This window comes from Lissotriton helveticus, chromosome 5_1 (assembly GCF_964261635.1).
Source record: "Lissotriton helveticus chromosome 5_1, aLisHel1.1, whole genome shotgun sequence".
In the NCBI taxonomy this organism is placed as follows: Eukaryota; Metazoa; Chordata; class Amphibia; order Caudata; family Salamandridae; genus Lissotriton; species Lissotriton helveticus.
Window position 1 is genome coordinate 1,780,031,709 of NC_136065.1, and position 27,189 is coordinate 1,780,058,897.

The following is a 27,189-nucleotide window of genomic DNA, read 5'->3' on the forward strand; positions in this document are numbered from 1 at the left end:
GTGCAGCTTTCAATACTACGCCAGGGGGGGGAGTTCTGTTTCTGTAGGATTTCGCGTGGAAAAAGTTTTGATGTACAGGTAGGGCTCCCTTCCCGTTCTCGGCCAAGAGATGGCGCGCACTGCAGCTATGTTGCACTTTGGCACATTCACAGGCGATAAAGATAATGGAAAATCTGAAAACACACCGCGCACAAATTGAATTTGTGACCTGCCAGCACTTTCCTATCTCCCACTTATTTCATTTTGCTTTCCTGTAATCTTATCTCCGCTGCTTTCAGAAGCTAACCCACACCTATAGATCGTTTTCCTGCTGCCGCACGTACTGCCCATGCCCAGCGTGCTGCCGTTTGAAGGATTGCATTCTTAATTGGACATCTGACCTTTGCACTTCTATTCTGGCTCTTTCTTCCTTCTTTGTTTCAGCTAAAATAACTCAGGGCGAGAGTCTGACTCAAACCCATGTGGTCTGCTGGCCACTTTTCTTTCTGTGTTTGTTTACCAGATGACCTTGGGCTACCAGAACATAGGGTGCAGTACTGAGCTTTCGTTATTCAAACCATTGCAAGCTACTCCTTTATTCAATTAAAGTGATCCACAACTACAGGTCCCAGAATGCAGTAGCAAACCATTGCAAGCTGCCACTTTATTAAATTAAAGTGATCCAGAACGACAGGTCCCAAAATATAATAGCGAGCCATTGCAAGCTGCCACGTTATACAATTAAAGTGGTCCAGAACTAAATGTCCCAGAATGCAGTAGCAAACCATTGCAAGCTGCCACTTTATTAAATTAAAGTGATCCAAATCTACAGGTCCTCGAATACAGTAACTTGACCTCCTAGGAATGGATCACGATGCCTTCATTGACTCATCAATTTGTTAACCTTAAATAGGTAAATAAACATAGTTCCAAAGAGACAAGGAACAGTAAGACCTATTATTTACATTTAATTGAAGTGAGAAGTCTGAGGTAGTGCTTTATAACTATGACGTCTTTATTCTGTACTGTTTTCCCATCACTCCTATATTCCTCCGCCATGATACTAGCTTCCATATCTTAAATTGATTCTCTTTTTTTGCTGTAATCTCATTTTATCTTATGTTAACAGTCGTGGCTACACAGCCTTTGCTCCTTCACTTCGGGTATTTTTACATGCGCCCTCTACTTGGAAGTTCAGACAGTGTGACATTTCTTAGGTACAGAGAGGAAACCTGGTAGGTCATTTCCAAAATGTCAAATATCTGTCGCAAGATTCTAAAATCTACGAGTCATTTCTAAAATCTTTGTAATTCAAATATCAGCTTTTTTCTCATAAAAATGTGCATTGCACGGTTGAACTGCTCCTGCATAAGTATTGAGGGCTAACACAACCAACCCTTCCCTATTATTCCCTTGGTGCTCTCTTTTCTTCCTCATTATGTTCTCAATACCCCTCTCTTTCTGACTCTGCTGTGATTAATATCCAAACAGACACAGTTTAAGGACAGAAGTAGACTCTGGTGAAATTTAAATTAAATAACTTTCCGCAGGATCAAATGACATGACCTGAATGAGACAACCTTTCGCTCTCAGTAGTTGTGTTTTTGGTCCTTTTTTTGTAACACGAAATGCATCCCCACATCCAAAATTAATACAATAACACATTTCCTAAAATATAGCTCTAAGTGCTATATTTACATTTTATGTAACTTCAGGTAGCTACACAAAAATAAATTGCGAGAATTCCGCACAGCCCCTGACAGAAGTAAAGTCGCAAACATTTAGTTGCAAGACTAATGGGAGTAGACTCTAGAGGAGTATTGTATTTTCAAAAGCTGTGTTGTACGACCGAAGTCAAACAAACATTGGCAAAACCAATAGGTCTAGCCTATGTGAGAGCTATTGGCAAGGTGTTTTAGCTATGTTGTACACCAGTGTACTTGTTCAGCATTGCTAAAAGTTAGAGGTGGGGCATTGAGTGGGGTGGGGTAAATTGTAGTGCGGTAGATTGAGGTAGAGTGTAGTGGAATAGATTGGCGTAGAGCGGAGTGGGATAAAATGGAGTGGGGTGGATTGGGGTGGATTGGTGTGGGGTGGAGTGTGGTAGATTGGAGTGGGGGAGTTGGGTAGATTAGTGTGATAGATTGGAATGGGTTAGATTGAATTGGGGTAGATTGGGGTTGAGTAGGGTACATTGGGGTGGAGTGTGGTAGACTGGAATAGATTGGAATGGGGTAGAAAGAAGTTGGGCAGATCGAGGTAGACTGGGGTAGAGTGAAGTGGGGTATATTGGTGAATAATGGGGTGGGTTTGGGAATAGTGGGGTGGATTGGGATAGAATGGAATGGAGGGGGTAGATTGGGGTGGTTTGGAGTGGAGCATATTGGGTAGGGTAGATTGGAATAGGGTAGTTTGGATTGGATGGGATCAATCAATCAATCAGGGATTTATAAAGCACGCTACTCACCTATAAGGGTCTCAATGCGCTGGGGTGGGGGTGGGGGGTGCAGTTCCGGTTCAATCGAAGAGCCAGGTCTTGAGGTTCTTCCTGAAGGTGTGGAGGGTGGGGGAGCATCTGATGTTGACAGGGAGCTCGTTCCAGGCTTTGGCTGCGACGTAGGAGAATGCTCTTCTGCCTGCTCTGGTTCTGCGAATGTGGGGGGGCTCTGCGAGGGCGAGGTCTGCGGAGCTAAGGTTCCTCTTGGGTACGTGGAAGGACACTCTTTCATTGATGTATTTGGGCCTGTTGTTGTGGAGGGATTTGTAGGCATGGGTGAGCAGTTTGAAGGTTACTCTCTTCTCAACCGGGGGCCAGTGGAGGTCACAGAGGTGTTGGGTCATGTGTTCATGCCCTGTGGTTCCGAGGACGAGTCTGGCTGCGGAGTTCTGGATTGTTTGGAGCCTGTGGAGAAGAGTTTTGTTGATTCGGGCATAGAGGGCATTGCCGTAATCCAGTCTGCTGGTTATGATGGTTTTTCTGCATTCTGGGGGTATCCATTTGAGGGTCTTGCGGAGGATTAGGAGGCAGTTGAAGCTGGTGGAGGCAATGGAGTTGATCTGGCAGGTCATGGTGAGGGAGGAGTCAAGGATGAGGCCGAGGTTCCGTGCGTGGTCTGTCGATGGTGGGCGGACTCCCAAGGGCGGAGGACCACCAGGTGTTGTCCCAGGCAGAGGAGGAGGGTCAGAGGATGAGAACCCCGGTCCGGGTTGAGCTTCAGGCAGCTGCTTTTCATCCAGGTAGCCATGTCTCTCATTCCTTCTTGGAAACAGAGTTTGGTGTCTTCGGGGTTCTTTGTGAGGGCGAGGAGGAGCTGGGTGTCATCGGCGTATGATACTATGCTGAGACGTGTTGTCTGACGATGGCGGCGAGGGGGGCCATGTAGACGTTGAAGAGCGTGGGGCTGAGCGATGATCCCTGGGGAACTCCGCAGTTGATCTATGTGGGTTCGGAGAAGAATGGATCCTCTGGGTTCTGCTGGAGAGAAAGGATCGGATCCAGGAGTGGGCGGTTCCTCGTATCCCAGCACTGAGGAGCCTGACTGCGAGAGTGCGATGTGAGACGGTGTTGAAAGCTGTGACGAGGTCTAGTAGGATGAGGGCTGCGGTGTGCCCCTGGTCTAGTAGCATGTGGATGTCGTCGGTGGCAGCAAGGAGGGCCGTCTCGGTGCTGTGGTTGCTGCTGAATCCGGACTGGGAGGCGTCTAGGATGGAGTTCTCTTCGATGAAGGCGGTCAGCTGGGTGTGTACGAGTCTCTCAGTGACTTTGGCAGCAAAGGGGAGGAGAGAGATGGGCCTGTAGTTTTTCATGTCTGTTGGGTCGGCCATGGGCTTCTTGAGGAGGGGTTTGACCTCTGCCCGCTTCCAGTCATCAGGGAAGATGCTGGATTAGAAAGAGGCATTGATGGTACGTACTAGTTCGGGTGCGATGGAAGCGGCGGCCCTGTAATAGATGTGTGGTAGGCAGGGGTCCATGGGTGCTCCTGAGAGGGTGTTCTTCATTGTCACGGCGGTGTGTTCGAGGTTGATAGGATTCCAGGTTGTGATGATCGGATCTTTGTCAGTGGTGGTGGCGCGTGGGGTGGTGTCCGGCGTCTGTTCGCTGAAGTTGTTGTAGAGGGCCTTGATTTTCAGATGGAAGTAGGAGCTGAGCTTGTTGCAGAGTTCCTGAGATGGTGTGATGTCGTGGCTGCGCTGGGGGGTTTGGTGAATTGCTGTATGATGTTGAAGAATTCTTTAGCGTTGGTTGCAATGGTGTGGATTTTGTTCCTGATGAAAGCCCGCTTGGTGTCTCTTAAGCGCTGGTGGTATTCCTTCAGGGCATTCCGGTAGCTGTTCAGGTCTTCTGTGGTTTTCCGGTTTCTACAGGTTTTCTCGAGGCGTCTGCAGGAGCGTCTGGCTGCTTGGAGATTTGTGGTGAACCAGGCTGCTTTCAGGGGGCGTTGTTTACCGGGTTGGCAGAGGGGTGCGAGTTTGTTAGCGGAGCTGGAGATCCAGCGGTGAAGTTCCTGGGCTGCGGAGTTAGCGTTGGTCATGGTACAGGGTGGGTCTAGGAGGAGGGTGGCGTTAAGGTGCTCCTCTGTGATCTTGCTCCTGTTCCTTTGAGGTGGGCGTGGGGGGGTTTGGGTCCGGTGGAAGTGTTGAAGGTGAAGTGTACGCAGTGGTGGTCCGTCCAGGGGGCTGCGTGGTATGGCTGAAATGGATGTTTATCCCTCCTGCGAAGAAGGGGTCAAAGGCGTGCCCTGCTCTGTGGATGGGGGTGGTGACAAGCTGCTTTAGCCCGAGGTTGGAGTGTTTGTCGAGGAGGGTGATGGAGTCGGGGTCGCTGTGGTTTTCGAGGTGGAAATTGAGGTCTCCGCGAAGGATGTAGTCTGTGGAAGTGATGGTGTGGGGTGCGATGAGGTCGGCAATGGTGGTTGCGGACTGGGTGCGCGGTCTGGAGGGTCTGTAGGTGAGGTTGCACCGTAGCGTGGTCCTGGGGTTGGTCTGGATCTGTGGAGGTGTTCTGTGTTGGAGTGAGGGTCTCTCGTGTTGGAGGTGGAGAGTCGAAGGGAGGTCTTGTGAGCAATGGCGAGTCCTGTGCGGTGAGGTGGTCCCTTCTCTGGATCTTGTATCTGTTGAGGATGGCAGTGGCGATGTTGGGGCCGGAGGTGGCATTTGTCCAGGTTTCAGTGAGGAAGACGACGTTGGGCGAGAGGGTGTCGAGCAGGTCCAGATCTCTATGGCGTGTCTGTGTAGGGAGCATACGTTGAGGAGGATGCATGTCAGGGCTCCAGTGGTGCGGGCGTCCAGCGAGTATTCGGCGGTCTTGGGTGTGCAGCTGAAGGTGAAGGATCGTCGGCAGTGTCTGAAGGAGAACTGTCCTTGTGTGGTGTTCGGTGTGGCTCTTTGGCAGCCGTTGAGTCTTCCAGGGTTGAGTGCGTGGAGGGTGGCGGAGATGTATCGGCGGGGTTCCGGAGATCCAGGGTTCCTGGCGCTGGCCGCGGTCAGTTCGCGGACGGGCGCAGACGGGCTTGCCTTAGGCGTGCCAGCGACCGTGCAGCGTCTGCCATTAAGTAGGGGAGGGGGGCAGGACTGGAGGTAGGGAGGCAGGAGCGGAGGCTATGTTGGGGAAGGGGCCGTGGGGTCAGCAGTGGCGGGAAACCGGCGGGTTGTAGGAGAAAGTAAAATTTAAAATAATACCTGGGGAATTTTAAATAAAATTAAATTAAAATAATACCTTGGGGAGGAGCTACGCTAGCAACCAAGATGGCCGCGTAAGCTCCCGGCTCCGCCGACCTCCGCCAGCAGCTCGTATATCCTGACTTGGATCCTGAATTCACACCGGACCCCCATGTTCATGAGGTGTTCCTGAATCTAAAGGTGCAATCCCGAGATTTCCACCTTCTCGAATTATGAAGATACGCCGTGTTTTCATTCTCGGCCTAACCCAGCCTGGAAGCCGGGGCCTCGATTTCTGACCCATCCGGGTTGGAGTTGAACAACATCGGCCGCGGGACTTGGGCTTCATCCGGTCTCCCGAAGTGTGGCATATTCTGATCGATTTGGATGGTGACACTGTGATCGGTAGATTCCGAAGATACAGTAGCGTGTCGCACCGGTTGCTGTGGTCGGGGGTACGTTGCCCGGAGACTCTGCGGCCCCTGGGGTCGACGGGCTTAGGCCCTCGCTGGCGGCGAAGGTGTTGATATTGAGAGACTGAGAGCGCCCATTGTTGTCACTGGCTTTACGCGTACCTGTTACCCCGGAGTAATCGACCTCTGGGGTTCGAGTCCCGCTCTGTCGCTTCGTGAGAGGGGATGGAGGGGGCGGACGGTACGCCATCACTTCAGGCTGTAACGGCCACCATTGGGGCGCTCCACTCGCAGTTCACCGCCGCTATCTAGAGGATGATTGCAACAGCGGACGACATCTGCCTTAGACCGGACTATGACCCTTCGGTATGTTTTCAGCAAGCCGTGGTGCCTGCGGTGTAGGGTGCGCTAGAGACTGAGGACCCCGTTTGGAAACCGGACTTGATGTGTTTTGTCGCTTCCCAGAGAATAGCTTGCGAGCCCCGGACTATTGTCAGCTTATCCGGCTCAATCCCGATGCCGCCTACGATAGACATGGACAGTTTTACACGCTGTAACAAGTTTCTCAGTGACTATTGGAATGTTTTATTATCCTTTTCCTCCTTCTTGGTTCAACCATATTCTTGGGACTCATTTTCGGTGGACAGCTATCCTCGTTTGATTTGTGGACATCGAGAACTATTATCCTGGTTTCGATCCTACTGCACTGACCTGGACTTTTCTGAGCGCTCTGTTTCTTCCATGGAGATGGCGGTACGGGTAGGAAGGGCTCGCAGGAAAACCCGTAGTGGCCAGGGTTGAACTTGATTGACTGAGTTTGATAAAATACCTTGATTCAATAAGGGGATTGCACCTATAATGATGTGGGAGTCGGGTGGTTTTTTGCTACCTCCCCCGGTTGGTGTATAATCTTAGCTTCACACTGTCTCGATTATGTTTCGGGGGGGTCGCTTCTGGCGGGGGGTAAGGGAGACCGGGGGCATGTTTGATTTCTCCTCCTCCACTCTTTTCCTTCTTGTAGGGTTAGTTCTTGGGCGACAGGCACGCTGCTAGTGGGGTTAGGCCGTAGCCATTGCAGGGGTGCAGGGTGGCGGTTTGGGGGGGGGTTGTTATTTTATCTTATTTTGTTCTATGGCCTTTTTCTTTCCTTCCCCTTCCGAGAGGTGGGTTGTTTATTCTAAACTGATTTTCTCATTCATGTGGGTGTCTACTCCGGCCTTAATTATTCTGTATTTTGGGTGAATGGGTCACGCAGATTGAAGTCGAACTGGGTTGTTTAGCACATTGTCTATCCTTCTTTATATGCTTACATACGTTTGCGTCATAGATTTATGTATATTTGTTTATCTGCATTGTCGTATTCGCCCATCGCCTACTGTATTGTATCTCAAGTATGACACCCCATTTCTGTACTGCCTCCTCTTATCTTCTTCAATAAAAAGACTTAAAAAAAAAAATAACACCTTGGGAAAAATACTTGTGGGCAGCAGGAGGAACGACAAGAAAAGGCAGAAAACAACAGTAGCGGGCTAGGGAGGGAGCACTTCTGCTCACCTCTGCAGGGAGCGGGCTGCGGGCCCGAACCCTGCTCTGGTATAGGGCGATGCGGCAGAGAAAGCGAAGCTGCTGGGGAGAGTGCTGGCCTGGACCGAGGTCTAGGGTCTAGCCTGGAGTGGGATAGAATGGATTAGATTGGGCTAGAGTGGGAAAGATGTGGGTGGGGTGGTAGATTAGAGTGAAGTGGAGTGGGCTCAATTGGGTAGAGTGGAATGGAGTGTGGTAGATTGGAGTGGAGGACATTGGGGTGAAGTGGGGGTAGATTGGATTGGGGTGGAGCGGAGTTGGACAGATTGGAGTGTAGTCGAGATTGGAGTGGGATGGAATGGATTAGATTGGGCTGGAGTGGCGTAGATTTGGGTGGTGTGGTAGATTAGAGTGAAGTGGAGTGGGATTGATTGGGTAGAGTGGAATGGAGTATGATAGATTGGAGTGGGGTACATTGGGGTGGAGTGGAGTTGGATAGATTGGAGTGTAGTCAAGATTGGAGTGGAGTGAGATAGATTGGGGAAGAGTTGAGTTAAGAGGGCTAGATTGTAGTTGAGTATAGTGGGGGTAGATTAGGGAGGGGTGAGTGGGGAAAATTAGGTGGATTAGAGTGGGGGGTTGGAGTGGGGTAGATTGAAGATGAATGATTGGAGTGGGTTAGTCTGGAGTGGGGTAGATTGGAATGGGGTGGATTGGAGTTGCGTAGAGTGAGGTAGATTGAAGCATATTGGGGTAAAGTGGGGTTGATTGGCGTTAAGTGGGGTAGATTGGAGCGGGGTAGTTCGGACTAGTGTAGAGTAGGGTGGTGTAGATTGCAGTGAGTGGATTGGGGTAAAGTGAGGCAGAGTGAAGCGGATTGTGGTAAAGTAGGGTTGAATGGAGTTAAGTGGGATAGATTGGTGTGGGGTAGATGGGGAGGGGTAGATTGGAGTAAGGTATATGGGGTGGAGTGAGGTTGGGTAGATTGGAGTGGGGTGGGGTAGATTGGAGTGCGGTGGAGTGAGTTAGATTGGAGTGGATTGGGTTAGATTTTAGTGGAGTGTGGTAGATAGGAGTGAAGTGGAGAAGGGTAGATTTGGGTAGAGTGAAGTGAAGTGTGGTAGTGTGGAGTGGGGAAGGTTGTGATGGGGTGGATTGGAGTGGGGCAGATTGTGGTGGAGTGGGGCAGATTGGAGTGGAGTGAGGTAGATTAGACTGGAGAGGAGTTTGGATAGATTACAGTGGAGTTTGGAGTGGAGTGTGGTAGATTGGAATGGATTGGGGTAAATTGAACTGGGTAGATTGAAGTGGTGGAGAGTGGAGTGTTGTAGATTGGAGTAGAGTGGGTTGGATTGAGGCAGATTGGAGTGGGGTGGATTGGGGTAGAATGGAGTGGATAGGAGTGGCAATGGGGTAGATGGGCAGATTGGAGCAGAGTGGGGTAGATTGGAGTGGGGTGGGATTGATTGCGTTAGATTGAGTGGGGGAGATTATAGTGGAGTGGGGTGGATTGAATCATAGTGGAGTGTATTAGGGTACATTGGAATGTTTTGGGGTAGCTTGGAGTGTATTAGGGTAGATTGGAGTGGGGGAGATTGGACCCAAAAAAATGTAAGCTACAAATCACAAACCCAATGGTCAGCAATAGACGAAATGCATTCCTAGGTCCGCTTTTCATTGTTCCCAAGATGTCTTTAGAAAACCAGAGAAAAGTGAAAGTGATGCAGACACCTGCATAACTGATATGAGAGCAGTTGGTGATGGGGGTGTAGGCAATTTCTAGTGTTACTTTCAGATTGTATGGCACTACATTAAGGTCGATCATATCGACCTACATTTGCATCACATACAGTACATCGCCTACTCCTATATAGTCAGTATACAAATATTATTGCTATTTTAACTCCACATCATATCTCTAACTATGTGTGCATTACTTGTAATTTCACAAAAACAAATTACGAGAATTTCTCACACACCTCAATAGAAGTAAAATAGCAAAAATGCATTTGCAAGACTAATGGAAGCAGAATTTAAAGGAGTATTGTCTTTTTGTAAGCTGTGTTGCAGGACCAAAGTCAAAACAATGACAGTGTTCCACTATTGAGACGTGGGCCGAAGTTGTTCTGTGAGCTTGGGAGAGTGATTGAAGGAGGGATTGAAGTGAAAGTGATGTGGGTACCTGCATTACTGATATGGGAGCAAATGGTGATGGGACTGTAAGTAGTGGCAAGTTTCCAATTTCTAGTTCCATTTTTAGACTATATGACTGTAAATTACCGTTGACCATATTGATTTACCATTACATCACATCCGGTACGTTGCCTACTTCCACATTATCATAGTACATTTATTATTGCTGTTTTAACTCCACATCATCTCAATAACTGTATTAACTATTATAATAATTAGGGAAACAGCTTTTACAACGTGGACTTTACCACACATTCTTTACTACGCAAGGCTTATACCAAGCATATCTTAACCATGCATATGCCTTTACAAAGAAATGGTAAATATATGTAAATATATATCAGGTAAGTGTACAAGTGTGTGTGTATATATATATATTCCAACAACCTCCAAGCTTTAGAAGTGCACTCTGCAGCGGATTGTTCAACAGGACCTTTTTATTCAGGAAGTGATTACATGACCCAGCCAATTAGTTCCCTGACGCGTTTCAGTGCCGCAGGCACTTTAATCATAGGGCGGACAAGTCGGAAACAAAGTACTGGACTGCCACATGTAATACCCTTTAGCACTTGCTCTCCGGTGAACAGGATGCTGGGAGTAGAAGTCCTGATCCTTCCCCTTCGGTGGGGTCCGTTTTCCGACAACAATTTCAACTGCCCATGTTACAACAATTCTTTACAGCCCACCAGTGGGCCTCAGGTCCTCGTAATCGCTCCCCCATTTCCAGAATCCTTCACGCTGGAAAGCGACGGCAAACAGTTTACAGTCTCACAAACCTCCTTCCATAACAAAGCGGTGCAACCTCCCACGGGTGGAGCCGCCGTGCGTTAATGTTTCCAACAACCTCCAAGCTTTAGCAGTGCACTCCGCAGCGGATTGTTCAACAGAACCTTTTTATTCAGGAAGCGATTACATGACCCAACCAATTAGTTCCCTGACGCGTTTCAGTGCCGCAGGCACCTTAATCATATTGCGGGTAAGTCGGTAACACAGTACTGGACTGCCACATGTAATACCCTTTAGCACTTGCTAAACTGCTTAAAATTGAGTGGTGTCAATTGGAGTGGCATACACTGCAGTGGGGTACAGTGTAATACTGTACAGTGCAACAGGGTATAGTGAAGTAGCATAAACTATAGTGTTATAGAGTGGAGTACCTTATAATTTAGTAGTGTTTAGTGTAATAAGGTTGAGTTTAGTGGAGTTAAGAGTTTGGACGTATAGTGGTGTGCTATATAGTAGTGTAGAGTACAGTGGTGTCCAATTTAAGAGGGTTAATTATGGAAGCGTTGACTATAGTCACGTACAGTGACGTGTGGTTAATGGAGTGGTGCAGAACGTACTCTTGTAAAGCGAAATAGCAAGCAGTCAATTGCGGTACATTGTGGATTGTGGAATATAGTGAATTTCAGTATAATGGAGTGGCATAGAGTGTAATAGGGGAGACTGAAATAATGTACACTCCAGTAGTGGACCATCAAGTGGGCCATAGTGAAATAGCAAATAGTGAAACAGCATAAATTGGAGTAGGGTACAGTGAAATAGAGCTTTAGTTGCAAGCAGTACAGTTTAGGGGCCTCCAGTAAACTGGCATACACAAAAGTGTAATAGAATACAGTGGGGAACAGAATAATAGCATAGCGTATAGTGGTGTACAGTCCAGTTGGGTTGAGTAGAGTGGATTAGGCGAGTAGCGTAGAATGCAGTGACATATACTGTAGTGTTGTAAAGTGGTGTAAACTAAACCATTGGACAGTAAGGTGGCTTAAAGTGGAGTGTGTTAATTAAAAGATTTGTAGCGTTAACATGTGTCCAAAGATGCATATGTTTTCTCACCAAAATATGTACTATAATATGTAAATCTTGTGGTGGTCCGAAAAGGGGATTACATTCAATGCATTTTGCTTAATTTATTTCAATGTGTGTATTGCGAAATCCATCATTCAGATTTGATTTATTAGATGTTATAATGCGCAGATGCTTATTGTGAGCAGTATAGGTAAGTAGAGTAACTATTTTATAACTTTTAATTTATTTACAGTTTGTGAAATCAGTTTGTGTGGTATGCAAATAAGGGTGTTCTTGGCTGCATTACCACAATACATAGTGATGCCAAATCATTTGTTGATTGTCTAATGGCTGCCTTTACAAAAGTTCAAGTCAGGCATGTTGTTTTTAAGTACAAATTTCCAGTGTTCTGCATTATGCCCTCAGAACCCATACAGAGAACAAAGACCAAACTCGAGAGAGATAAATAAGGCCAACCTCAAAACAGTACCCCTGACAGAGACAACTTGTATGGACAACAAACCTCACTTGAAGTGCATGCTCCTAAACTGCAGATCAGCCGTAAAACACGCAGCCGACATAGCAGACCTCATTATTACGAATGATCTTGACCTAATCCTCCTAACCGAAACATGGCAAAAGACAGATTCTACACCCATACTTGACATTCTAATCCGTCTAGGCTATGACATCATAACGGCAGACAGACCAAAGAGATCAGGGGGTGGCATATCTTGTATTCATCGCACTAACCTCAAGGTAAACCAATCTCAAACCACCGACTTCCCCTCCTGCAGATAACTAACAATGAATATTGCGAGCAACAACAATACCCTACGCAAATTACACCTGATCTATCACCCTCCGGGCAACAACCACTCATTCATCGAACAAATTATGGAGACCATCACTTCCAACACAGGACAACACTGCGACCACATCTTCCTTGGAGACTTCAACCTCCACTGGAACAACCCCTCAGTCAAGAGCCTTAAAACCTTCCTCACTGACCTTAACCTGGTCCAAATATGTGACAGCCCAACTCACAACCAGGGTTCAATACTGGACCTCGTCATTGCTAGACCGAATTCCATCAAACTAAAATCGATCATCCCCTCTGACTGGACAGATCACCACTACATCACCTTCCTCATAACAGAACCAACTAAAACACATGAACACCAACTTAAGAAACTCAAACAATGGAAAAGGAACACCCATGACATCAACCTCCATGATCTAACCTGCCTCACCAACAACATTTTATTACCGCCAGTTGACATGACAGAGGTCCTCAGCCTCACTAACCTCTACAATAACTCAATGACAAGCATTCTTGATGCAGTTGCGCCCTTTCAGCTAAAAAGAACCTCCTCTAAAGACTCCAAACCATAGTTCAATGGTTGCCTAAATGACCAAAGACGCAACCTGAGACTAGCTGACTGGACATGGAGATCCTCACCATCGCTAGAGCACCTTAAGCAACTGAGATCTCAAAGAAGCACCTACAACAAGCACATCAGACTCTCGAAAGCAATTATCTTCAAAGAGCAACTAAACAAACCCAAAAATTGACCAAGGAAACTCTTCGAAATTTTCAAGCAACAATCCATTCAACATACCAACGCATCCATGTTAGGACTGAACTCCCAACCAAACTGCAACATATTTGCCTCCCACTTCCTTTAAAAGTTTAAAAACATAGAGAATGAACTCAGAACAGCAAATGACCACCTCAATAAAATAGCTCACCCTACCCTCCACTCACCCCTGTCTATACAAACCACTAACCAAAACAATCTCCCTCTCAAAAGCAAAGCGTCCTGGAACACCTTCAAATCTCTTAACGAAAATGACATTCTCAAGATCTTAACAACACTTAAATCATCTAACCACTTCTGTGACCCCCTTCCAGCCAATATCTTCAGTGAGATCAAAACCTCTCTAATCCCTCTCTGGACAAAGATAGTGAATGCCTACCTACAGCATGGAACCTTTCCGAGCTGCCTAAAAACAGGTTAGGTGACCCCCATTCTAAAAAAACGCATAGCTGACCACACTATCCCAGATAATTACCGCCCAATCTCCACTATCCCTACCCTAGCAAAAATACTAGAGAAATGCATGTAGCCTCATAGCTCAATTCCACCTCATTGACCAGTTCCAATTTGGCTCCGCCAGGACCACAGCCCGGAAACTGCCATGACACACATCGTGGATGACGCGCTTAGAATACTAGACCAAAATTAATCCTGCCTCCTAATCCTTCTAGACCTATCCTCAGCGTTTGATACGGTCAAACACAATAGTCTCCTAGACTTACTTGAACACAGAATGGGGATATCTGGGAATGTCCTAAAATGATTCGCCTCCTTCTTATACAGCTGAACACAAAGAATCAAGTTCAACCAATCAATGTCGACCTCTACGGCGGTCACCTTAGTGGTACCTCAAGGCTCCTCCCTCTCACCAACTTTCTACAAACTATTCATGGAACCCATAACCGAAATTCAAAAACTCTGCAATGTTCAATACTACATATATGCTAATGACATCCAACTATACCTTAAAGTATCATCTCCTGAGGGTATTCGCTCACTCAATACAAACCTACACAAAACAATCAATTGGTTAACCAGAAACCACAGAAAACGCAACGCGCTCAAAAAACGAATTCCTCCTAATTACCCCACCATGAGGACACACTAACATAGAAGACTGGATGAAACATTTAACAGCATTCGACTGCAAACCACACATCATAGACTCCGCAAAATCCCTAGGAATAACAATCAACAAAAACCTAAACAGGCAGGAACACATCAGAGGAGCAAACTTCTACATGAATATCATCAGAAATCTAAAACCCTTCCTTCCCATCGACTACCTCAAATCAGCAGTACAATCCCTAGTGATACCCAGACTAGACTATGGGAATACATTATGTGGTCTGGCGAGATCCAGCCTAGCTTCATTAAAAGCCTCACTCAATGCGGCCTCAAGACTTGTCACTGGCTCCAAAAGGAACAACCACATCACCCCTGTTCTAAAGACTCTGAACTGGCTTTCTTTCGAGGCAAGATCACAGCAAAAAATCACCTGGATGACACACAAAGCCTTGCACTTCGGTACACCAAAGTATCTAGCAGATAAACTGGAACTATCAGGCTGTGGCTGAGCATCAAGAAGCTCCAGCAACTGGCTACTGAAACCACAAAAATTCTGGGGAAAAAACATATAACCGAACTTTCTCTGGCCTAGCACCCAGAATCTGGAATGCCCTGCCCCCGGAAATTAGAACGAACTCTTCAAGCACCTCCTTCAAAAATGAAGTCAAACTGCTTTTAATGAACACATTTCTACCCAACCACCTCACTTAACTTGCTTGCCAAACAGAACCTACAATCGATCATCAGGACCAATGACTTTCTCACTCCTGAATCCCCCTTGACCTCTAAGACTGTTTGACATCAAATCTGCCCCCCCCCTACTCCTTACTCTCTCTTTATAGCTCTATGTATTCAACTTTTACGTGTTTTAACTTTTGTAAAGCGCTCTCAGGGCTTTAAGTGGGCCGGGTCTCACCGGGTCTGATCACCGGCAGTTTTTTTAAGGATGCCTTTCGAGCTCTGTTTTGTGCCTGCTGTCACTGCAGTCCCTTTTTTTCGGGACTGCAGTGACAGCAGGCACATTGATGTGCGCGTGCTCACACTGCTCACTTCTCACTAGTGAAGAAGTTAAAGCATGACGTCATGCCAGGTGAGCGTTCTAGGGGAAGGGAAATCTTTTAAAGAGAGTCATTTTCTCTCTGGATTTCCCTTCTCTTTTTGAAACTCAGGAGCAGCAACACTGTCGTGGTGTCACCAAGGCTTTAATTGGAAGCTTTTTCAATATTATATACAAGCCATAGTTGCTGCTTATTTATCTTATGCAACTAACAACCATTGACAAAGCCAATATTCCTGACTTGTTGTAGGTATGATGTTACTTGTTGTATCATATATCTAGATGCAATGACAGAAACAGCAAAATACAGGCGGGGCAGCACACTATGCTAAGCTCAGACTTTTTAGTTTGCGTCTTTTTAAGACATGCCCTTAATGACATTGGCCACGCCCCTTTGAGAGACCCTTCAGTTTTTTCAACCCACTTAAAGCACTGAGTGCTCTGATACCCTTCCAGGGTCTAGTCCGCGCTATAGAAAACTCTTCATATAAATACATTAATTAATTAATAAGATATAGGTAAGTTATTGTAACTGTTTGGCATTATTGCCATAGATATTAACAATTTACTAAAGTGGTAATAGGTTTTGCAAAATATTTATAGGTTTCTTTTTTTTTTTTGTTTAAATAGGGAGTTGCGTGCGTTGTACTACCGCTGTACCATAACATTATTTTGTAGGGTTACCATTGTTGTTTCTAAATTTTTCAATATTTTTGTAGCACTCTATGGGGAACTGTGTTTTATTTTGAGCTGTGCAGTAATTTTTAGTAATTAACACGCTACTCTGTACCCTTTTTTCACAATATTTAAATATGTTAAAATTGGAAAACACACTTTAGCACACCATATGTACAAAATCCACAAGGTAAAACGCACACTCAGAAGATAGGATGCTGAAAATAAGTTTTAATCCATAAACCGCTACGCGTTTCGACACACAAGATCAAGACACTCTTGTGTGTCGAAACGCGTAGCGGTTTATGGATTACAACTTATTTTCAACATCCTATCTTCTGAGTGTGCGTTTTACCTTGTGGATTATAATTGAAATTTTGAACCGACATTGGGTACCGCAGGCTAACGCACCACCTGACTACGGGACCGATCCCGGAAGGACCCTCTCTGTTTGGTTTTATATGTACAAAATATAGCGTCTTATAGTGTTTATAGTGGTTTTCTAAATAATATATATATTTTTTTTGTGGTAGTGCTGTACTCCATAATTCTATTTTAAAATATATATAAACTTATAAATATTTTTTCCTACCTATTCTCACTTTAATAATATGGTAATACATATTGAAAAATACCAAACTAATGCTTACCTATATTACACGGAGTAATGAGGAACACAGGGAAGCTCGAGGTGAAACATGATGGCTACCCTTACCTTTTGTAAAGGCAGTCATTAGCCAATCAGCTAATGACTTGTCATCGCTATGTACCTCGGGAATACTGCTGTACTACCGTGGCCACAGAGATAGCTTATTTAACTACACTTAAAACATATGACATGCTTACACTTCTTTCCTGCAGTATCCCACAGAATCATCTTCATACCATAATATATCACCCTTCCAAATTTCATCATAATCTGACGGATGGTTTTTGCGCTACGCAAGGTCTATGTAAAATGCATTGGTTTTTTTGCCCATTTTGGGACCCCCTTTTTGCACCCACTTTACCAAACTTTGTAAAACTTTCACTACTCCGAGAATGAAACAGAGGCAGTAGTGCGGGAAAGTTTCACAGACATTTGCCAAATGGGTACCAAATTATTAAGGGACAAAAATATCTTTATCTCTGGTGACTCTAACCATAACTACAGAGTGGCTATCACCACCCTGTAATTTTTATATATTGGTCCCAAGATGGCTACCATAAATTTCTGTGTGAAGTGTAAAATGTAAAAATGTAAATGCCAGCATTTGTAGAGCGCACAGCTACCTCCAAGGAAGTGTCCCGGCGCTGTCCGTATACCGCTTAGGAACCCTTCCTGGCTTTCCCCTGTGAAATGTCCACTCCTGGGCACCCCCAAGGTGCAGCCAGGCATCCCAGCGCTTTTGGGTCCGTTGTGGAGATTAAGCAAGCTATTGCCCAGAGTTGCAGAGTGGGACCCATGATTAGAATAGGCACCGAGGCGAGAATGATCAGGACCGACGAAATTGAGCCCAAGACTCGCTGAGGCCGGTATTGAACCCTGGTCCCGGACCAGACCTCGGCATCAGGGTCTGCTGCTCTAACCATTTGAGCCACACTTCTCCAAGTGCTGACAGCCAAGTAGATTCTGAGGTTCTGAACTGGGATGGTGCAGTGAGCTAAAAAACGGTGATGGATCAAGCCCTGATCTGTTGACTGGGTAGGAGTGTTCTGATTAACTCAGATACTCTGTCCATCACCACCCCCTTTTTGAATCGACAGCCAAGTAGATGTCACCATGTAATCCTGCTTAGGCTCCTCCCAGATATAACAATTTAGATTTCCTTTACTTTCTCAAAAACTACTGGAAGAATTTACACCAAGTAACAAAAAGCATGATCAGCAGAACAAAATCTACCGTTCTGCAACATTTGGTGTAATTTCGTCTAGCGGTTTGGGCTGCAGCCATTTCTAAAGACTCAATGGGAATTAACATGGGAAATGCACTTATTTAACCCCCTCCCTTTTTCTTAGCCCCCGCTTTATGGATCACCCTGAAACTTTCCATGCACAACTAGAATGAATGGCACACTTTTTTGGCGATTTACGTGAAGATTCGTCAAATGGTGCTAAAGATATAGGCAAGTCAAAAACGCTTTTCTTATGGAAACATAGTCGTCACTAGAACTACCTACTGGTGACTTCCAGTACGTATAAAAAAAAAATTACACACATCGAAACGTCATGCGGCTGAATTTGCACAAATAAAATATTCAGCACTTACTTGGTCCGTGAGACTGGTGCTGGGTGGAGGCGCGGTTTACCGGAGATATATATATATATATATATATATATATATATATATATATATATACAGTGGTCGACCCATGGATTTGGATAATCTGATATAAACCATGAGTAGAGACAGTATATTGTTCTAAGGCACTAGACCGAAGGAAATCATTAATGAGTTTGTTTGATACAATGTGTTATTGATATAATATAGTGCTTTAGATCAACATTAACAAACACCAAGTAAACTGGTGACTTAAAATAACCTCCCTAATATATATAGGAGGTTTTATTTAATTTGATGGTGGTGTATCTCCATATCTTGGGATTACACACAGTTTTGATATTTTGTCTCGCGGTGGCACTTGCCTTTACTTTGAATCGTATTGTCAGTCAATTCATGCAGAACATCATGTCATTAATTTTGTTCTTTTCATGTTTTTATATATATTCATGGTAACAAGTATACTTCTTAATGAATTGGGTCTACTATGTTTTTCTATGTGTAAGTCCACACTATAAAATGGCCGACGTATTTACCATCAGAATGTACCTGGTTTAGCAAATGTGCACAAGTTACCTCTTTGCTGTTTAGTCATGCTTTGGTGTTTGAAACTTTATTTAAATAAGCCATCATGTCATTTTCGGTTAACGTGTGATGAAGGTATTTCTAGTGCCGAAACACGTAACGTTTGCTAAGGAATAAAAACATTGCATCCATACTCCTGAGTGAGCGCAGTGCTTATTGGCAAATTGGTTTTTGTGGACATTATACTCGGCGGTGGGGTCTGCCGAATATCGCGCCACCTGACGACGGGAGACGTTCCTGGAAGGACCCTTGTTGTATTTGGAATATTTATATATATATATATATATATATATATTTATATATATATATATATATATATATATATATATATATATATATCCTTGAACTCCGTGAAATTACTGCAGCAGCTCGCTTGAATCGCCTGCTCCAATCAACACAGACACGGACCTAGACTTCGGTGCAAATGTATTTATTTATGCGTGCTTGTCTTGTCGCCATATATATATCCATAAAGAAGGTGCCTGCTATGGAAGAGCCCACAAGCCGGTAAAAATATGCTGAAGATTCTTTAATGAAAGCACTGCAACAGGTAAAAGCATGATGACATCGTAATAATAAAGTCCTGCTCCCTGACGCGTTTTGTGCTGTAGAAGCACTTAATCATGGGCTGCATACTTAAAGTTTTAAAAAATGTCGCTTGCTTTTAAATACATCTCAGATTTCACGAATCCCGCACGAATGGGCGTGGCTACCACCAAAGGCCTCCTGGATCCTGTAGTGAAATTTTACCCCCGTGGGCTGCATGCCGTTTTTTAACTGATAAAATGTCAATGACTCCCAAGTGGGTTGTGCACATCAGTTTCTCACTTTAGCAGCGATATTGTCTTTCACCAAACAGCAGCCGGTTTCCTTGCGCCAGAGGGTCGTTTGACGCTCCAGCAGGTCTGTATACACAGCTGGGCTCCTCCGCGGTCCAGGCAGAACCGCTAAAACATCCATCAAGAAGGTGCCTGCTATGGAAGAGCCCAAAAGCCGGTAAAAATATGCTGAAGATTCTTTAATGAAAGCACTGCAACAGGTAAAAGCATGATGACATCGTAATAATAAAGTCCTGCTCCCCGACGCGTTTCGTGCTGTAGAAGCACTTAATCATGGGCTGCATACTTAAAGTTTGAAAAGATGGCACAGCGCATTTAAATACATCTCTGATTTCACGGATCCTGCCCGAATGGGCGTGGCTACCACCAAAGGCCTCCTGGAACCTGTAGTGTAATTTTACCCCAGTGGGCTGCATGCCGTTTTTTAACTGATAAAATGTCAATAACTCCCAAGTGGGTTGTGCACATTAGTTTCTCACTGTAGCAGCGATATTGTCTTTCATCAAACAGCAGCCGGTTTCCTTGCGCCAGAGGGTCGTTTGACGCTCCAGAAGGTCTGTATACACAGCTGGGCTCCTCCGCGGTCCAGGCAGAACCGCTAAAACCTCCATCAAGAAGGTGCCTGCATTGTCTCTGGCCCACTCCCCTTTCTTGAGTTGTGTCCTCAAGATCCTCGGCATGTCTGATTTTAATATTTGCTACCTTCTTTTTGGAGAATTGAGTTTTCTTATTTCCCTCTTACAAATTAAGACTAATCCTACACTACTATCTTTTAGGAAACAAGTTAAAATTTGGCTATTTGAGTAATAGAAGCCTACCCGCTATCCTTAAAGTCCATAGCGCCGAGACACCCTTGGGTATTTGTGCGACCACCAAAATCGTTAGGAAACATGCTCGGTGGGCTTTTTGGTAAGTTGTCCATCAACATGGGAAAAGGCGGGAAGGCCTTTGCCCTTTACTTAGGAGGACGGTGCAGAGTCAAATGGGCAGAGCTGCAAGTGATTTTGTGCATTTTCCTTCTAGTAGTAAATTAAAGGAAAAGCCATGCACTCTGCTCTCACCAGGCGATGACAAGAAAGAACCCACTCGTCACACTCACTAATGATTGTGCTCCAATAGATCAACAATGCATTCACCTCCATCAAAGATTTCAGCTCATTTTTCAATGTGGAATTGCTGAGAAAGCACACTTGCTTTGGCTTCACCAAGCCAAAGAAGTTAGGATCATTTGTCCTTTACAGAAGTGGAGCTTCAATGGGGGTACCTTCTATATTGATATTTGTGTTTACTATTGAGGTTTAATTTCTTTCAAATGAGCATCAGGGCAAGAATGGAACCACACCTGCCCATTTATCAAACGGTAGTCCACAGTGTTGCATAAAATGGCTACCCAACTGCAGTACTTTCTGCTGGTTAATTAGTAAGTTCTACCTCATTGGGTGAATATCTAATCCGTATTCTACACTACAGCTGCATAATGGAGCAAGAGGAAATGTCTACAGGGACAGTGTGTGCATTTAATTTCAGCAATGGGATTGTTCCTCAAGTGTTTTCTTCCAGAAATCTGTGATAACATAAATCGTCATATAGGCATGACTAAGAGACTACAAAGGGGTGAATCTCCACCACACAAGGGCACTTCCTCTCAACTATATAAAATAAGTGCTTCTTTGGTGGAGATGTCCTCATATTCCTCTGCATCAAAAACGCACCACCAAAATTGATGGGAAATGCGCTCTTGGGGCCTTTTGGTAAGCTGTCTATCAACCTCGGGAAAGTCGGTAGGACCTATGTATACTACTAAGGAGGACGGGACGGGGTAAAACAGGTGAAGCTTCCTTGTGATTTTGGACATTTGCATACTCATACTAATTTAAAAGGAGAACCATGGACTCTACTCTCACTAGGAAACAATAAAAAAGAACCCACTCATGACAGTCTCTACAGATTGCGCTCCGATAGATCAACGATGCATTCACCTCCTTCAAGGATGTCAGATAGTTCGGTCTTGGCTATACAGCTCTTGCGCTGCCTCAAAGAGACATGTTGTGTTCAATCTGTGGGCTTAACTCCACCTGCAGGCTTCCAATTTGCTTTCTCCATTGGCTGTCTCATAATCTTTGTCAGCATTTGTCCCTCGCATGCACAGTGCAAGAAAACCTCTTCTTGTGCTTAGCCCTCCCCCCAGAGGATGGACCTAGTACTTGTAAACATCAACTGCTCCCACTTTTTTCTTTCTCATTTAAGCACTCTACACAGTGCTTGTGCTTTTACTAGCTCCATCTCCTCCCACCCACCCTCATGCCCCATGCACAGATCACCCCCTCCCCGTCACTGCTTTCCCCTTCATTGCTGCTTTCTGTCCCCTCCTTCCATCTCTGCTTGCTTCCTCACACCCCCCGGTGCTTGCCCTATCCACTAATCACCCCTCCCCCGATCCCATCACTTCTTTAAACCCCCATTGTAGTCTGTTTTGTTCTAGTGAGTGGTGTGTTCTGCCTTTTAATGTCCTGTCAGGGTATAGCTGATGTCCTGATTGGAGCATGTGTGCATGGCTGCTATTACCTCCACTGACTCTGTATTTCACATTCTCTTTGCAGTTTTATATAGACCAATAACACCAAAAGGTATTCGGCCGGGCCCCTGGGAGTGGCAGTCCCCAGGGCCAAAATTGGCATGTGGACGGGGGCCATGCACGCCCCCATTATGATAAAAAAATACCCCCCCCCCCCAGGACTTGGCCCACTAGGGGGGCATATAGAAAACAAGTGTGGGAGACCGCTGCTTGTTTTTTAAATTTTCTTTCAATTTTGCCATGAATTAATGGATTCACCGCAATTTTGTGGCAAAATTGAAGAAAGAAAAAAAAGACTGGAATAATGATTCTGCAGAGATGGTGACAGCCTTGAAAATATCATTTGAGGGCTCTACACTCTTTGGGGCCACGCTTGAGGATAAACTCCATCGAATTTTTACGGACAAGATGCGTTCTTCATCCTTCTAGTGACAACAAGCAAGGTGATTACGTTTATCAAAACCCAGATCTTCTTTTCGTCAGCCTTCAATCAGGCAACAAAATCAAGATCAGTCTTCCAAGTTTCAAGTGAAGTGATTCTCTTTCAGGTCTTACAAGAGGCAGAAACAAGATGCAGGTAGCAAAACCCATCACTCCTGACTATACCTAGACAAAGGACTCTATTAAATGTTGGAGGTCAGATTCAGCAGGTCACTTCAGAGTGGCCTGGAATCTCAATGGATTGCTGGGTACCAGAAGTTTTCAAGAAAAGGTACTTAATAGAAATTTTATTAGAGCCTATTCTCACTGGGATCATGATACTCCGCTTCCTCAAAACCAGATCAACAGGGAAGTATCCTCGAGTAATATCTATTCTTTGGATAAAGGGCGCTATTGTTCCAATCCCCAAGGAGGAGAGGGGTTTAGGAATGTAATCCATAGTTTTTCAAGCCCCCAAAGTATTGGGAGATTATCATCTGGTAATTGAACTGAAGAACTTCAACAATTTCTTGCAGAGCATCATTCCTTTGACTCCTTTTAATAATTTTTCACTAAGTTTGGATCTCATGGATGCTTATCTGCACATTCCTATTGCAAAGTGCCACTAAACGTTTCTAAGGTTTGTAGTACAGAATCAGCATTGGCAGTTCAAAGTCCTTCCCTTTGGTCGCAAGTTAGCTCCAAGGGTGTTTACGAATATGATGACTCTATTAGGTGGCCTTACTTCGGCTCAAATGATTGGGAAGTTAAGTGCTTGGTGGCATCTTTCTCTTTTTGTCAGGTATGTGGAGAATGCCAGGTCCTACCTTTATTTCGGAGGTTAACTCTGTCTTTCATAACAGACATTCCTTCCTTCCTTCCTGTCTTTATTTCTTCTTTCTTCATTTCTTCCTTTGTTTCTTTCTTCCTTTCCTTCTTTTCTTTTCATTGTTTCTGTTTCTTTTTGTTTCTTTCTCTCTCTTTTTTGCTTTTTCTCTTTCTCACTTGCTTTCTTTCTTGCTTTTTCACATTACAGAAAAACTGATCACTTGTTTGTGATGCTTGGTCAATCTGGAAGTGATACAAAGGCAACGGTAATGATTTTGTGCAAATGAATTAGGTCAAACATTCTACTTGCAAGCAGGGCACAAGTCCTAAAAAAGAAGTGGGAGGACTAACCAGGTTAGGCAGTATGCAAGTGAAATCATGACGCTTGCCATCACAGCACATGCATGACCCATGACATTGCATGTGACATCACAGGAAATGACCTCACTGGAAGTGACATCACAAGAAGTGACATCAAATATTAAGACCTCACACATATGTTTATCAGGTATATTGTGAGTATATTTAGTCACAATATGAGATTTAACAAATGAGATTTAGCGTCAGGGTTGTGCCAAAAAAGTGGCTCAACTCCGATGCAAAATCTGAGCCTCAACTAAAACATTTATTTTTTTAAACCCTGACACAAAGAAATTGGTAACAAGGAGAAGCATGGCAGTAGATCTGTTCTGCTTAATTGGTTGCAAAGGCTTCATTCTAAAATATTTGATTGGGTTAAGGCATCTGCTGTAAAGGTGCCCAGTAAATCTCAGGGAATAGTAAAAATGGTGAGATAACTCTGGATTATAATGCATTTGATGGAGAGATCTGTGTTTTGTGAAGTCCCAGATTTGAATCAATGTAGTGTAAGGTTATTGTATCTCCTGCAAAGCACATCATGTAACATGCAGATGACAGATTTTTATTTTATATAGATAGTAAAGTGGTTTACTACTTTTAATACAGAGATCCTTTTGTTTCCTGCAGTTCATGAATTGTAATCCTTGTAATACAGCACAGTGAGCTATGAAGGACGGTATACAACCCTTACAACGCAACTTTTACAACGCACTACCATTACAACAAAACTTTTACTACGCAAAATCTATTACAACGCATGCATTTACAACGCAGTCATTACAACGCATGACACTACAACGCACACCACTACAACGCATACCATTACAACGCAGTCATTACAACGCATACCATTACAACGCAAAACTTACCATCCAACACTTACCCTACTGTTGCACCCCCTGGAGTTAGAATAGTAATTTTAACCCCTACACTATCCAACACTTACCCTACTGTTGCACCCCCTGGAGTTAGAATAGTAATTTTAACCCCTACACTATCCAACACTTACCTTATATGCAATGTAATGTAATGCGTTGTAATGGTATGCGTTGTAAAAGTAGTATGCATTTTAGTGGAATGCGTTGTAAAGGTAGTTTCAAAGTATTCGTTGTAATGGTGTGCGTTGTAATGGTGTGCGTTGTAATGGATGTTGCGGTGTAAAAAATGCATTGTAAAGGTATGCGTTGTAAAAGTGTGCGTTGTAACGTCATACATCCATGAAGGACATGTTACTCCTACACCTTGTCACCCTGTCTCATGTAACTCATCTTGTACATTGATTTACACATGATGATTTATTGTCAATGTATACTGTTATGTAAAGAGCGTTGACATCCTGCATTGGGTTGCATAATGCTATACAAGAAATAAAATAGTGCTATTGGAATTGTTATTTGTGTACATACTGGAACAGACCAACACATCTGACATTCTTACATGGCATCTATTATATAAAGGGACTGAACCAAGGCAAAAGCTGCCTCTGTTAAGTACCTGAGAAGAGATAACAAGCTGTGTGCCTTTGTTTCTCTCCGTGGCATTTACACTTAAGTGTGAGGTTCCAGGCTGCTTCCGGTCAAGATATTCAAACAAAAGGAGCCCGATGGCCCTTTAACTTTGACCAGCTGGAAGTGAAAAAAAAGTTTTCTCGCGGCCTGCACCTTGCTGCTGGGAATGGAAAGCAGGCAACGTACAGGCGCTGCTGAATGTGTCCCATTGTCTGAAAATTACACTGGGACAAGTTCAGCATATTTCTGTGGGGCCCAACTTCTTCGCCAGGGCTCGATGTACATCCTCTGAAAATAGTGGGTGGACACCATGTACCTGCGTAGTCAAATCTTATTTGTTTAACCCTTGGGCGCGGCCGCGATACTGCGCCTGTGCGGCGTTTTTCGAAGTGGGCGGGTTCATGACGGCCCCCAGCCGTCATCAGCACACGCCCATTGCGGTGCATGACGGACGGGGGCCGTCATCAGCACCGAAGGGGTTAATGTGGTCCTTTTGAAATTGATTAATAGGTTTGTCATTAGAGGATAAATATGTGAAAAGAGACACAGTAAAAGTCCTCCAAATTTGACAAACATAACATTTAGAAATTATAAAATCATTAAGATACAAAGATATAATAGTCATAAAATCACAGGACAATAAAAGTGCCAAACGTTTAATAAACCAATAATTCCATCAAATCTTCCTGTTATTTGTAATAATGAGAGTGCCAGTAAGAGAATCTAAATTGCTTAAAAGACTGATGGGCCCAATCTAAACAAACAAATTGAGAAATGTGATCATTTTGGCAAACAATTTCAAAACAAGAACAGCAATAGAAATACGATACATGTAAATGTGTAATCCAAAATTGAACAACAGCCATGAACAAAATACATACCCTTGGCAGGTAGATCATGGCTATAATGACCATTTAAGCAGCAGAAACCAAAGGAATTTATGTTCAAAAATAGAAAATTATCAGCACCTGATGGAGGTCTTCAAGTAAATAATGGAAGTTATGTATTATCCTTAAGGTCGATTGAGTCTGATATAAGTACATTAACGTAGTGGTTACTTCCTAGATGGACAACAACATACCCAGCAATCATTATTACAGCATTAGAATATTACATCAATTGGATATTCAATTTCAAATAAGACTGATTTTACACTTACATTACTTTTGCAAAGCAATGGCGGGAAATAAGCATTAAGAATTAATACTTTCTGTTCAAACATCAGACCACATAAGGGCTCAAACATAATGACCAGTATGAATTTAGTGTTGATACTTAGTTGTGACCCCTACATAATGTGAAAATGACCAAAGTAAGGGGACTGCCACTGGGTCTACCAAGTTGTGACCCCTGCATAATGTGAAAATGACCAAAGTAAGAAGACTGCCACTGGGTCTACCACTTGAAACCTTTGAGCAAAAGATTTCAAATGTTGTTAATAGTACAATTAGACAGCTTCCATGATTCCTGATATAGGAATAGGTAATATTTAATTTAATTCCTGATAATAGGAATTAAAAAATTGCTTCAGGTTTTCACCCCCATGTTTTAAATCTCTTTCAGTATCAGCAATATTTTAAGAGGAGATTTAAAGAAGAGTATTTGGCGTGACTTGGCAATACCAAATACCCTATACCCATAGTACAATATGTGAACATAATTGCGGGGTCTAAAGTGTTCCTTAGAAGCCCATTGTTGGCACTGCCAAATGTGAGGGTGTTGCTAATGATTTATGTTTCTTTCTGCCAGCAACCTATGCATAATTTTTTTCTCCTTATCTCACTCTTGCAGGCTCCTTTTCTTTCCTGCGTACTCCGTTTGGCACAGTTTTTCTATCTTTCTCTTCTTCCTCCCTTTT